Below are 14,991 nucleotides of genomic sequence, written 5' to 3' on the forward strand. Positions count from 1 at the left end.
TCTTTCTATCAAACTGTATTCAAAATGCTATGACTCCGAACAATACCTTCTGATTCAACCCCATCTGACTTGGCTCATCCCTTAATCAGCACCGTTTGTCAATATTTGGAAACATGGCTTATATGACAGGATAGAATTTATAAATGCATATATGCTCCATTTCTAAAAATTTAATGTCATTTTTTCAATTGTGGTAAAAATGCAAAACAAAATATATCACTTTAACAAGTTTTAAGTATACTGTTCAGTATTGTTAAGTAAATGTGAATTGTGCAATTCATCTCTAGAACTTTTGGGGGGCAGGGAGGAGGCTGCACCCAAGGCATATGCAAGTTGCCAGGCTAGAAGTTGAATTGGAGCTACAGCTGCTGGCCTACACCACAGCCATAGCAACTCGGAATCTGAGCCATATCTGCGACCTACACCACAGCTCACGGCAACGCCAGATCCTTAACCCACTGAGCGAGGCCAGGGATCGAACCTGCATCCTCATGGATGCTGGTGAGATTTGTTTCCACTAAGCCGCCATGGGAACTCCAATCTCTAGAACTTTAAAATCTTGAAAAACCGAAACTCTATACCAGTTAAACACGTGCTTTCTCCCTTTCCTCCAAGCTCCTGGCAACTACCATTTTACTCTGTTTCTAATGCATATGACTACTTTAGATACCTTGTGTAAGTGGAATCACCCTTTTGTTTTTTTGTGACTATTTCACTTAGCATAATGTCTGTGTTGTAGCATGTGACAAAATTTCCTTCCTTTACAATGCTAAATTATATTCTATTGTATGGATATAACAAATTGACTTCATCCACTCATCTGTTCATATACATTTAGATTGTTTCGACCTCTTGGTTGTGGAGAGTGCTGCTATGAACTTGGGTGTGCAAGTATCTCTTCATGACCCTGTTTTCATTTCTTCTCAATATGCAGTTGACCATGAACACTGCAGGGTTATGGGTGCCAATCCCTTAATACAGACAATTACACAAAAATCTGCGGGTAACTTTATTGTCAGCCCTCCACATCTGTGGCTCTGCATCCTTGGATTCACCCAACCATGGATGATGTATTTATTGGAAAAATAAAAAGCATATAAATGGACCTGCAGAGTCCAACCCCACATATTGCTGTTCAGGGTCAACTGTGTAACAAGAAGTGGAGTTGCTGGGTCACACGGCTGTTCTGTTTTTACTTTTTGAGGAAGTATTATACTATTTTGCATAGCAGCTGCCCGTTTTACATTCCCATTAACAATGCACATGGGTTCTAATCTCTCCAAATCCTTGTCAACACTTGTTATTTTCTGGGTTTTTTTTTTTTGGTGGTTTTTTTTTTTTTTTTTTTTTTTGGATAGTACCCAAATGGGTATGAGGTAGTATCTCATTTTAGTTTTGATTTGCATTTCTCTAATAATTAGTGTCCAGTATCTTTTCATGCTTCTTGATCATTTACATGTTATCTTTAGAGAAATGTCCATTCAAGTCCTTTGCCCAATTTCAAATTGGGTTGTCTTTTTTGCTGCTGACTTGTAGGGGCCCTTTATATATTCAGGATACCAGCCCCTTAGATACATGATGTATGAATATTTTCTTCCATTCTACAGACTGCCTTTTCACTCTTTTGATTGTATCCTTTGATGGACAGAAGTTTTTTGCCAAGAAATCACTGCCAAACCCAGTGACATGAAACTTTCCCACTATGTCTTCCTTTAGGAGTTTTATAGTTTCAGGTATTATGTTTAGGACTTTACTCTATTTTGAGTTTACTTTTGCATATGATGTAAAGTAAGGTTCCAACTTCATTCTTCTGCATATGGATATTCAGTTTCCCCAATATAATTTGTGGAAGAATTTGTCTTTACCTGATTGTCTCAGCACCACCTGTCAAAGACCATTTGACCATATATACACTAGGGTTTATTTCATGGCTTTCTATGCTATTCAATTGGTCTGTCTTTATATCAGTAGTATCACACTGTTTTGATTACTCTAGCTTTGTAATATGCTTTAAAAAAAAAAAAAAAAAAAACCTCCTTCTTTTTTAAAAAACTCCTTCTGCCTGAAACACTGAATCCCAACTTAACCTGGCTAGTACCTACTCACCCTCAGGCCTCAGCTTTAATTCCCTTTGGGAGCTCTTCCCTGACCGTTATATCTCCCCATCATTCACCTACACACCCTCCTCCTATGAACTGTGACTACATGCTGTATTTTCTCTATTATAGAACTTTGTTTTACTGTAATTGAACTGAGACTCTCAGGAGTTTTAATCCTGTGATACAGTCTTTGTCTACTATTTTAAGTTTTCCATCCCCAGCTCCTACTGGTGCTCCTCCTACAGTAAATAACCACTAAATTTATAAAAATTAAATGACAATAGAATATACTCAGGCAAAAAGCATGAAGTCAGAGTTCCTGCTGTGGCTCAGTGGGTTAAGAACCCAGTGAGCATCCATGAGGATTCAGGTTCGATCCCTGGCTTTGCTCAATGGGTTGAAGATCCAGTCTTACTGCAAGCTGCAGCATAAGTCGCAGATGCAGCTCAGATCCCTTGTTGCTGTGGCTATGGGCTGTAGCTCTGATTTGACCCCTGGCCTGGGAACCTCCATAGCTATGGGTGTGCCCCCCCCAAAAAAAGTTACCATATGATCCTACAATCCCACTTCTGGGCATATGTCTGGAGAAAATTCTAATTCACAAAGATATATGCACCTCAATATTCATTTCAGCACTATTTACAACAACCAAGACATGCAAAAAACCTAAATAACCATCAAAAGATGAATAAAGAAGATATGGTATATATATGCAATGGACTATTACTCAGCTATAAAAAGAATGCAATAATGCCATTTGCAGCAACATGGACAGACCTAGAGATTATCACACTAAGTGATATAAATCCGACAAAGACAAGTATCATATGATATTGCTTATATGTGGAATCGTGGACTCACAGACATAAAAGACAAAATTATGGTTACCAAAAAGGAAAGGGCGTATGGATAAATTAGGAATTTGGGATTAACATTTCCATACTACTATATATAAAATAGATAATCAACAGGACCTACTGTTATAGCACAGGAAAACTGTAGTCAATATCTTGTAATAACCACTGGAAAAAGAATATATAATTGAATATAGAGAGTTCCAGTTGTGGCTCAGAGGGTTAAGAACCCAACATAGTGTTTGTGAGAATGTGGGTTCTATCCCTGGCCTCACTCAATGGGTTAAGGATCTGGCTTTGCCACAAGCTGGGGTGGAGTTCTCAGATGCAGCTTGGATCTGTTGCTGCTGTGGAATAAGTCTCAGCTGCAGCATCAATTCAACCCTTAGTGTGGGAACTTCCATATGCTGCAGGTGCGGTCATAAAAAGAAAAAAAAATTGAATATATATATATAAGAATATATGTATGAATCATGCTGCTGTATACCAGAAACTAACACAACATTAGTAAATCAACTATACATCAATTAAATAAACTAGTTTAAAAAATATAAAAGCATGAGCTGTTTATAAACTGCAGTCTGAGTAGCTATATTACTCTGTGAGCTGTTCACATACTAGCTTTATAAGATGTGGGAGCTAGCTTCCAAGATAGCCTCCAGTGATCCTCAACTCCTGGTCTACAAGCTCTTATGTAGTCTTCTACTGCTGCTGCTGCTGAAATTACTGCTGGGCTATGTGAACAATAAATAGAATACCGCAAAAGTGAAAACTAGGCCATAAAAGACATTGCAACTTCCACCTTGATGTCTCTCAGATAACTTATTCTGGGGCAAGCTAGCCTTTATACTAGAAGGAAGCTCAAGCAGCCCCATGGGGAGGCACTGACCCCTCCCTTCAACAAGCAGAAAGAACTTCCCAGTATGTGACTGAGCCACTTTGGAAAGGGCTTATCCAACCCGGACTAAACATTTAGATGAATGCAGCCTCACAAAAATCTTGAGCCAGAACCTGAGACAAATTGCTCCCCATTCCCCTCTGACAGAAACTGTGAGAGGCATGTACTGTTTTAAGTCCCTAAGTTTTGAGATAATGTTATGCAACGACAGAAAACAAGTTTCTTCTCAAATAATATTTCTTTTTCAAACCACAACCTCTATTAACTTAAAAGACATAAACAGAAAAAATAGTTATCAGATTGAAACAGAAGGGAAAGGGGCAGGGCAGAACCCTTAAAAGAATGACATAGTCCTTGAGGATATGACAAAAACTGGTTAGAACCAACTAGGTCCAAGATGGGGGATGATTTGACTTCCAGCTTCATTATATGCTCACTGTAACACATTAGCATGCTGAATACACACCCACAGGTTCCATGACAGTTCCGAGTCTGACCATAAAGGGCCAAAAAATGGGCAGTGACCCAATTCCTGGAAACCTTCACCCCTTCCCAGAAATCACCGGAATACTCCTCCCACTCATTAGCTCATGGAATTGTCCAACCTATAAAAACTCACCACTCCATATTTCAGGGCTTCTTGCTCTTGCCTTGTGAGATGGTCCACATTTTGTCTCTCTCTCTCTCAATAACTCTACTACTATCACTTTGTCTCTAATTGAATTCCTTCTGAGCTGAGACATAAAGAACATGAACTTCAGTAAGTCCTGGAACCAGGAGTGTGATTTTAATTAAAAAAAAAAAAAAAAAGTGGGTTCGAGCCCTAATCCAAGTCTGGACTGGGTTAGAGGCTCAGCACATGGGTCCAAGTCTCAATCTGAGGTATATGGTTTCAAGACCACATAGAACTAAAAGCAGACTCAAGTGATAGAATCAGGTGGGCTTAGAGAACAATTTATTTTTTAGGCCATGACCACAGCACGTGGAAGTTCCTGGTCCAGGAATCGAATCCATGCCCCAGCAGTAATGAGAGCCTTGGCAATGACCACAAGGATCCTTAACCTGATGAGGCACCAGGCAACTTCTCCTTTGAAGACATTTTTCCAATAATATGACAGTTGCCATTTAAAAAAAAAAAAAAAAGCCATTGTAACCCCTCCTTTAGGGTCAAGGGTAAACTCCTGACTGGTTGTAACACTTACGGAACCTTGTGGCAAAAATATGGAAAATCATTTAAATATTTCTTTTTGTTCCAAAGTGACAGACCTTAACTTGAAAGCAACTACTATGTTGTACTTTTTTCTCAGAAGAAAAGCCTCTGTCCACGAAGCTTTAAAATTGAGACACACCGTAAGACATGCTTAAGTGTATATGGAAAGCTACTGCGTCAAGTGACGACTCTATCATGCTGAAGACAAGCAAAAAAGTATAACTGCAGACTGAAATGGCATTTGTAGTATCTAACGCACAAAATTCCAGCTATCTCAAAAATATGATAATAACATACTTTAAAGGTTTCAGGTAGCTGATATTTTATAACAGCACAAACCAAAGCAAGAGGAAATATAAGACTATTTATATGTATAACACAAAGGGCTAAAATTGTTGTGTTTTTACAGTTTTTTGGATTATAGTCAGTTGTCACTTTTATTTTTTTATTTTTTGTCTTTTTGCCTTTTTTCTAGGGTCGCTCCCACAGCATATGCAGGTTCCCAGGCTAGGGGTCCAATCAGAGCTGGAGCTGCCAGAGTCACAGCAACGTAGGATCTGGGCCACGTCTTTGACCTACACCACAGCTCATACCACAGCTCACAGCAATGCCGGATCCTTAACCCACTGAGCAAGGCCAGAGATCGAACCCACAACCTCATGGTTCCTGGTCAGATTCATTAACCACTGCGCCACGACGGGAACTCCAGTTGTCACTTTTAAATGCTAACAGCTTGTTTGCACCGATTCTACAGTTCTGCTTCAGGTTATAGTACAGACACAGGAGAGAAACTACCTGTTTGGGTGAGGATGCAATCTAGCAGGACCCTGTGGAGCTACAGGGTACAAAAGCCTTTCTATATCCACTGTTTCAAGTTTGTAGGAACTAGGCCTCATTTATCCTTCGCGACTTTAGCTGAGTTCCAAAGAGCAGGTTTAAACAGCTGCTAATCAGGGAAGGGAAGGGATGCAGAGACGGGGAGGAGCAGTGAAGAAACAATAGTGTAGCCTTGGGGCAGGGTCCTGGTTCCCCTCACAGAATAGACACAAGGTATCTTTGAGCGCTTCTGCAGAATTAAAGCCCCCTCTTCCCTCCAGGGAGGACAGCAACTTCAGGCTGAGCACTAGATTCCTGGAGCACCACCCAGTTACCTCCCCACCAACCAATGAGAAGCAAGTCACACACCCTGCAGCTCACACTCCAAATTCTCCCTATAAAAACTTCTCCCGAACCCTTGGAAAGTTCAGGGTTTTTGAGCAGAAGCAAGCTGTTCTCCTTGCATGGCCCTGCAATAACCCTTCCTCTGCACCAAACCCCCATGTTTTAGTTTATTTGGCCTTACTGTGCTTCAGGCACACAAAATTGTTCGATAACAAAGGTTCTTTTATGAAATAAAAGCTATTCATCCAAAGTGTTTTTCTCTTATTTCCAGACCAAGGAAATAAAGAGAAAAGGCTGCACTCCAGAACCTTAGATTAATGGCAATCTTTGGCTGAGCAGCAAATTACTGCCTGTACTGATAAATCTAGTATTACTACTCAGGTAAATTAGTATTTGGAAAACAGTAGCACCAAACTAAATGGGCTATTTACCTCAACTCCTTGCTCATGAACACAAAACAATGGTAATTTAAACATTACATACATAATATAAGTATATGCTGGTAAATAACCTCGGCGAGTTGAGATACAAAGTGTATTTTATAGAACAAGAGTAGAGAATTTATTGTCTTGCCTGTTCACATAAAACTCCATGAAAGAGATTTTTTCATTACATCAGAAATGACTTCTGCAAGATGGAAATATTAAGGCATAACTCAAACTTTAGAATTGATGAGAGAAGGAGATACCAGACCTACTCTTAATAAAAATAGGTAAACATATTATTAACATTTCATCACTCCTGAATCAACAGTAATCACTTTGGCATATAATAGGCTCCAAATGGTTTTTAGACTTAGATTTATTTCTCTATATTCAAAGTTTTATCTTAAAGCTAATGTCCCATAATACCAAATAGTGTTTTATTTGTAAAAGTAATAATGTTAAAAACATTTTTGATAAACTTATCTGGTTCAAGAATGAATATCGAAGTTCCCGGGGCCACGGATCAAATCCCAGCTGCAGCTGCAACCTACACTTGGATCCTTAACCCACTGCACCACAGCAGGAACTCCCTCTGTACATGTTTTAATTTGCAATTGAGGCCTCAATTCCCAATTCTTTCAGGGAGAAAATTCTAAGGAATTTTCAGGCCCTGATTAATCCAGTATCTCCCCCCCACACTCCCCACTTTTTTTTTTTTTGGGCCGCACCTGCGGCATATGGAGGTTCCCAGGCTAGGGGTCCGATCAGAGCTACAGCTGCCTTCCTACACCACAGCCTCAGCAATAGCAGATCCGAGTCGTGTCTGCGACCTCCCTCACAGCTCACAGCAACGTTGAATCCTTAACCCACTGAGCGAGGCCAGGGATCGAGCCAGAAACTTCATGGTTCCTAGTCAGATTCGTTTCCGATGAGCCACTGCCGATAACTCCATCTCCCAAATTGTGACCACCAGTTGGATGTGAGATGCTTTTATGGAGCCTAGGGACAGGGCTAAGTGACAATGAATCAAGTGAGGAAGTTATTCCCCTTCATTCTCTTTTTTTCTGTTTTTTTTTTTTTTTTGGCTATGCCTGAGGCATGGGGAAGTTCTGGGACCAGGGTGCTAACCTGCTCCCCAACAATGACCCAAGCCACAGCAGTGACAATGGCAGATCCTTAACTGCTGGGCCACCAGGGAACTCCTCCTTCATTCTCTTTCAATTCCTCCAACTATATGGGACTTCTCAGATCCAGAACATTATTCGTCTCAGGGCCAGAACACTAGCAACACTCCTGTAATACTTGCTACTCTCCCTCAGAAACAAAGACCAGAAAGCCTCAGGTTTAGAGTCTTCAGCAGGCAACAGTTTCTAGAATTTATCACTGTTCCATTTTCATTGTTTCATCTTTACAGCTACCTTCGGTTTATAGTAAGTGATACTTGCTTTTTATTTACGGTAGATATTTCAAGTTTCCTTTAAAAGCTATGTTAGTAATTACATGGACAAATATGAAGAAAGTATCGAGGAAGTATGCAAATATGGCCCAAATTCTGAAGATGCTATAAGGATGATTTAGTCAAGTTTGAGGAATACCACACATCCATTAGGTCAGCAAATGAGCATGCCACTGGTTTTACCACCATGGAATACAGAAAAGAATGTTCAAAAAAACGTAAACAGGAAAGTCAAAAAAGAAGGTAATTACTTCAAAATAAGATAATCAATAAAGGATTCACAGACAACATGGCATTTGAGCTAGGATTTAATAGATATGATTTGGATATGCAGGGACAAGGAGAGCATTCAAAGAGAACAGAATCCTAACAATACAGGACTGAGTGTTGACAGGCTCTAAAGCCTGGTTGTAGTGGTGGTGACATGGGTGTGCATATAAGGTACACAAAATAAGTGCACACTGTTACATGTAAATTTCCCCCTGGGGTAAATGTTAGATGGTATCTTTGACCCATGCAATGAAAAGTCATTGAGGTTTTAGGCTTGGATGGCTGGTGGGTGCGGGGAGGAGGGGGTAGGTGAACACAAGAAAGAAAAAGAAAACACAAATTCAAAGACAAAGGTGTCAAAAGTATTGGCTTTCACACAACAAATGTTCAATAAAAACTGTTAGCTGTTACACAAAAATGGCAGGTCCATCTTTCTACTTAAGAGTTTCACTTCAGGGAGAAAACTTAACTGAATTAAGGTTTAGCTATTAAAATTAAATGTACTGTTCCCTTCAAACAAAGAAGCACTTTAACAGTGCCCACCCCTAACGAGGTAACAAAGACTAGAAAGACAGAGCCACACTGATTGTGTGATGGTGACAATGATTTGAGATTGCTTACAAACAGGATCTAAGTGTCGAATACCATTTAGAAATAACTGCTTTATAATTCACATATAACCCTTAACTCATTTCAGTGACCTAAGCTCTTAAAATCAGTTATCAATTATTGAAGTACCTTTCAAGTGGTTTTTATCACATTTCATAGTTTAAGAATTCATGACTAGAAAGGCGAATCATTCATAAAAACAATGCCATTATCAAGAAGTCTTTACCTGGAACTTTATAATGCCATTCTTAATAAAATCATAAAATCAATAGCTTGACCATAAAATTAAATTTCAAACATGACTTAATTACAATTATAGAAAAGAGACTAGAAAAAGAGGAGCTCCCATAGTGGTTCAGTGGTTAATGAACCTGACTACTATCCATGAGGATGTGGGTTTGATCCCTGGCCTTGCTGAGTGGGTTAAGGATCCGATGTTGCTGTGAGCTGTGGTGTAGGCTGGCGGCTACAGCTTCAATTTGACCCCTAGCCTGGGAACCTCCATATGGCGTGGTTGAGACCCTTAAAAAAAGAGAGAGAGAAAGAGACTAGAAAAAGATACTCCTCTGCCATAAATTAAAGCATTAAGGCTCACAGAAACCTTTGTGAATCCTTAATACCTTACCAAGAAAAATATAAGCCTTTTGTTTTACCAGTGAGTTGCCACTAGATTTTCATGCTCCAGAAAGCTTAAACTGGAAGCCATCAAAGAACATAATTCAAGGAATTTTAGAGAGATGAAAGGGGACTCAGCTCAATTACAATTAATTTTCAAATAGGTATTCAATGTAATTATACCCTAGAAGATGTTAACATGTTGGCCATTAGAAAATTTGCTCTCTGGAAGCTTACAATCTGCAAGTTTACATGCATATTAACAGCAGTAAAGGTTTTAAGAAGTCTTATAGTTAAAAGCTAGCCAAAAGTTAAATCTAATGTAACCCAATGTGCCTCCAAATTATTGGCCATGAACACTCTTTTGAGGAAATAAGCCTACTAATGGATTCAGAACACTGTTCAAGGCAAACATCAGTTTGTAAATCTCTGATCTTAGGAAATTCTCTTCAATACATGACAAAACTGATGCCTAGAGAGATCACACCTGGTCAGCCAGATAAACCTCTCATTCCTAGGCCAGAGTTCCTTCCACTAGTTTAACTATTAAATAGGACGCCTTTGACTGTATATAGTCAAATTTTGAATTAACATTTACATTTAACATTTTGGCTATGGTGTCAAGTTTTCTGGTTTGTGTATTAGACGTTTTTAATTCTTCAAGTCGCTGGTTCTTAATAATCAGAAACACCTGGAGATCTGCTAATGTTAAGTAATTCTGGGAGTTTCTGTTATGGCTCAGTCTATCAAGAACCTGACATAGTGTCCGTGAGGATGCAGGTTCAATCCCCAGCCTCCATCAGTGGGTTAAGGGACATGCCTTGCCACAAGGGTATAGGTCACAGATGTGGCTTGGATCTGGTGTTGCCATGGCCGTGGCTTAGGCCTCAGCTGCAGCTCCGATTTGGTCCCTAGCCTGAGAACATCCATATGCCACAGGTGTGGCAGTAAAAAGAAAAAAAAAAAGTAATTCTGAGGAACGATTTACTTCAGAATGCTTGAAAGTGATCATTTTAAAATAAAGCATTTGTCTTACAAGTGGTTTTAATTTACTCTTGCTATAACTTCTGTCAGCTCAACTAAATCACTGTTATCAGGTGGAGTGATGCTTAGCACAAAAAAACAAAAAACAGCAAATATCCACAGTAAAATGCAAGATCTTATGTCTACATCAAGACAGGCAACAGCACTGAACTTGGAGAATTTTTGTCCTTCGATGCGTCATGACTTACGTATGGGGCAAACAGTTTGGTATCTTTTTTTGTAATTTCCCCCCCCCCAATGTTTTGATTGCTTTAACTACGATCTCCAAATCAGATTTTTTCCAATCTTCATAGTTCTTAAACTTCATAGAACTCTAAGAAAGTCTAAGAATAACCAAAACAGTATTTACTTAGCTCAAAAAGTAGCCTTGTGCCACTTCGTCCCTTCCCTCAGGGTAAGTGAGAAGGATGGAGACCAAACAAGTGACTATTGTTATGTTGCAACTTCAAAAGGCTTGGGAATCAAAGGTGAGCTTAGTTAACAACTTCCTGGTGACTAATCGGACTTCCTCGATTAAACTTCTACACTCTTTTCCCACCTCCCACGGAACCTTAACGAGGGAGACCATTCGCGCGTCCTCTTAATATTAAAAGAACCCCCCAGATGGAAGAGACCGCGCGACGCCTCAATTCGCCCAACAAAGAAGGGACTCCGCGCGCTTTCCGCGCACAGGTGCGACGGCCACCCCAACCCCGCGCACCGCGCGGCCCCTGAGCAGGAGTCTCGGCCTGGCCACCCGACGCCCTGGCCCCGCCTCCGGCCGCCGGGCCCTGACCGCCGCTGCGCCCCCCGCCCGAGCTCGGCCGCGGGCCCCGCGTAGCTACCGCTCCCACGGCAACCGGAGGGCGTCCGGCCGGCTTCGCAGCTCCAGGCGGGGCCGGGGCGCCAAACCCCCGACACTACACCTGCCCGCCCGCGGGGCGTCCCGGCGGCTCCGGAACGAGCCGGGCCGAGGGGGCCACTAGGGGCGGCCGGCCGGCCTCGCGACCGCGCTGGGGGCGGGGACGCTGTTACCTTCCTCGGGCTCGGCCGCTCCCTGCCGGCGCCGCTCTCCTGGCAACCGCGGCAGCGACACGGAGGCCGGGAGCCGGAGGGCCTAGTGACAGCTCCCAGCGTACACCGCGCCCGCGCCCACGCCGGCGTCGACGTCCGCGGCCCTTCGTCCCCGCCCCCGGTCGGTTCTTCGCCTCCCGGCGCTGGCTGTCGCCACAGCGCCCTCAGGCGGACTGTTGGGGAAGCGGCCCACTGCCGCCTATTGAGGGAGGGGGATGGAAGGGGAGGTAACAGGTATTTTCAGCCAGCCCGCGCCAATCCCAATTCCGCGTGATGCTAGGAATCGAAAACAGCTTTTTTTGCTTAACTAATTCTAAGCCCAGAGAAGTTAGAAGACTTTCGAAGTTAGGAGATAGATAGTTGTTATCATATTAGGAACTTATTTTGATTCTAGAACCCCAAATCATGTAGTTCCATGGAGGATTGCCTCCTTTCACCTAAAATGTCGGGTCAAAAAATCATAGATTTTTCTTGAGAATGTGTGACTAAATATAAAATATAACAATCCTTAAAAACAAACATCAATATGTACGGTATCCTGTGTTAAGAATGTTACATGTTTCAACATAATGTGGCAGCATTTAAATACCTAAAATCTTTGATGTTAATGGTGGGAGATATGCAGAGTTGACATTGTGGAGGGAAATAATCAATAAACTAATATATGACAGGGATAGAAAAGAGTTTTATTTAAGCCAAATTGAGGACTATAGCCTGGGAGACACAGACTGAAGATGTATTTGAATTGTGTTCCACCAGACTACAGAATGCTGGAGGCTTATAACAGCAAAAGACACAAAGTCACGTAAATTATTCGTCAAGAATTAAGATTAGAGCTGGCAGAAAGGAAGGGTCCTTGTTAAATAAGGATTGGTCCAGCTCTGAAATTGTATACTTATAAGGGGAGGCCTTGAGACTATAAGGTTGCAGCTGACAGCTGCTAGCAGATGTTGTTTTGAGAAAGGCTGAGGGTGTCCTTGAGTCTGAGTGATATAGTTTAGAAAATTCAGATTCTTAGTGATACAGGAATGTGTCTGAAGCCATATCCACGATGGCCACCTGGCTCCATTTGAATGCCTGAACCACAGTTATGCCATTGTTATTTTTTTAATGCATTATTTTCTTTATGGTTAAGGCAGATGTACAATGTTTATTTAATAGACCACGAATAGGCTCTATTGGTTAACCTTAAGTTCAGGTCAAATCATGTTTAAGCCAGAATGACTTCCCCGTATCTTACTATGGGAAAATTTCTTTCATCAAAACCATCACCCTGGGGTGTTTCCGTCATGGCTCAGTGGTAACACATCTGACAAGGAACCATGAGGTTGCAGGTTTGATCCTTGGCCTTGCTCAGTGGGTTAAGGATCCAGCGTTGCTGTGGGCTGTGGTGTAGGTGCAGACGTGGCAGAGATCCCAAGTTGCTGTGGCTCTGGCGCAGGCCAGCGCTTCAGCTCTGATTAGACCCCTACCTACCCTGGGAACCTCCACATGACTCAGATGTGGCCCTAGAAAAAAAGGCAAAAAAGACAAAAAAAAAAAAAAAAAATCACCCTGGAGGGAGTTCCCTTTGTGGCTCAGCGGTTAATGAACCTGACTAGGATCCATGGTGATGCAGATTCGATCCCTGACCATGCTCAGTGGGTCAAGGATCCGGCGTTGCCTTGAGCTGTGGTATAGGTCGAAGACTCGGCTGTATCCCAAGTTGCTGTGGCATAGGCCAGCAGCTGTAGGTCTGATTCGACCCCTAGCCTGGGAGCTTCCATATGATCCAGATGCAGCCGTAACAAGCAAAAAACAAAACAAAACAAAACAACAAAAAAAAACCCATCGCCCTGGAGTTCCTATTGTGGCACAGTGGGTTAAGAATCCTACTGCCTGGGCTCAGGTTTGATCCCCGGCCCAATACAGTGGGTTAAAGAATCCAGGGTTGCCACTGCTGTGGGGTAGGTTGCAGCTGTGACTTGCATTCAATCCCTGGCTTGGTAACTTCCATATGCTGTGGGTGTAGCCCCCAAAAAACAAAGAAACAAAACAAAAAAACACTACCCTTCATCACCATTGTTGTGATGAAATACCAGTAAATTTAATTCTTTTAATTGGGTTGTTACCTCCATCCATGAATTTGAATTCTGATGGATGTAGGATTTTGTGAAACAAAATGAGCTTTAAAAACTCCATATAAATATTTTAGAAAAATTGTCTTAATCTAGTACCCCTCGAGGGACATGGCTTTATTTTCATTTGGAAATCTTTTTTTGTTTGTTGTTTTAGGGCTGCACTGGGCAGCATATGGAGGTTCCCAGGCTAGGGGTCAAATCAGAGCTGCAGCAACAGGGGATCTATGTGGTGTCTACCACCTACACCACAGCTCAGGGCAACACTAGATCCTTAACCCACTGAGCAAGGCCAGGAATTGAACCAGCATCCTCATGAATTCTAGTTGGGTTTGTTAACCACTGAGCCAGGACAGGAACTCCTAGAAAATCTTGAAATTAATATGTTTAGTGTGTGGTAATTACAACCTTAAAATGATAAAGTAGAACATCAATAAACATGATTTTTCCGCATACAAGTGAACATTGTTTTTCTTTTAAAGCCTCTTGCTCTAAAAAATATATTCGTATTATAATTCTACTGTAGCCTTATATTTTAATATTTTCCCATGATAACTATTTACTTTATACTAGATCCTTTTCTTCAGTGGGTGAAACTTTCCAAAATCATTTTCTAATAGCAATGAAATAAATTACAACTCCCCTGAGTCAATTTTTACCTTTGCAAAAGTGAATAGTGAAAATGTACATGTGGAATCATTCTCATCTTCCTCTTTTCAAAGGTTATAGACATGCATAATCCTGTGCTTCATGATACTGGATATAACAGCAGAGATAACAGGAAACATCTCACATTTTTGCAACCGTTTCCATTTTGGAGCGATCCAGCCTAAATTTAGAAGCAATGCCAAGTCAATTCTGGACATCTGTTGCCTCAGAAGAGAACTAAAATACGACCGACCAGCGTTCATTAAAGAAAAAGGCTGTAGTCCATTAAAAATAACAACAAAGCCAAGATAAAGTGTGTGTGGGATGGGTCTTAGTCCTGATGACAGTGCCCGCCTATCATCTCCCTCTCGTCCAGCCTCATCCCTACCCGCACTAGCCAAGGGAGAGTACTTGGGATCTTACTCTGAAGGTCATATCCAGGGAGCCTGACGCACCGGGTGGCGCCCTTAAGAAACAGAGTGGGAGGGTAGTTCTGCTCTTCTGCCCACGTTTCTCAGAGATCAGCCCCCAA

General features: G+C 41.6%; 1 protein-coding gene across 19 annotated transcripts in view; it reads right to left on the minus strand.

The window, feature by feature from the left end:
* Positions 1-11,759, minus strand: part of DOP1A (DOP1 leucine zipper like protein A) — a 107,564-nt gene extending 95,805 nt beyond the window's left edge. For all 19 annotated transcript variants that reach the window (XR_002343988.2, XM_084963819.1, XM_084963774.1 and 16 more), the window contains exon 1: positions 11,656-11,759. The gene's annotated coding sequence lies outside the window, so the exon portion shown is untranslated. The remainder of the gene's footprint in view (positions 1-11,655) is intronic.
* Positions 11,760-14,991: the final 3,232 nt, after the last annotated feature.

The sequence above is a fragment of the Sus scrofa genome, chromosome 1, assembly GCF_054392235.1.
Source record: "Sus scrofa isolate SSC_HxYL_T2T_F1_AM1 chromosome 1, Sscrofa_HxYL_maternal_Yorkshire_Landrace_v2.0, whole genome shotgun sequence".
Classification (NCBI taxonomy): domain Eukaryota; kingdom Metazoa; phylum Chordata; class Mammalia; order Artiodactyla; family Suidae; genus Sus; species Sus scrofa.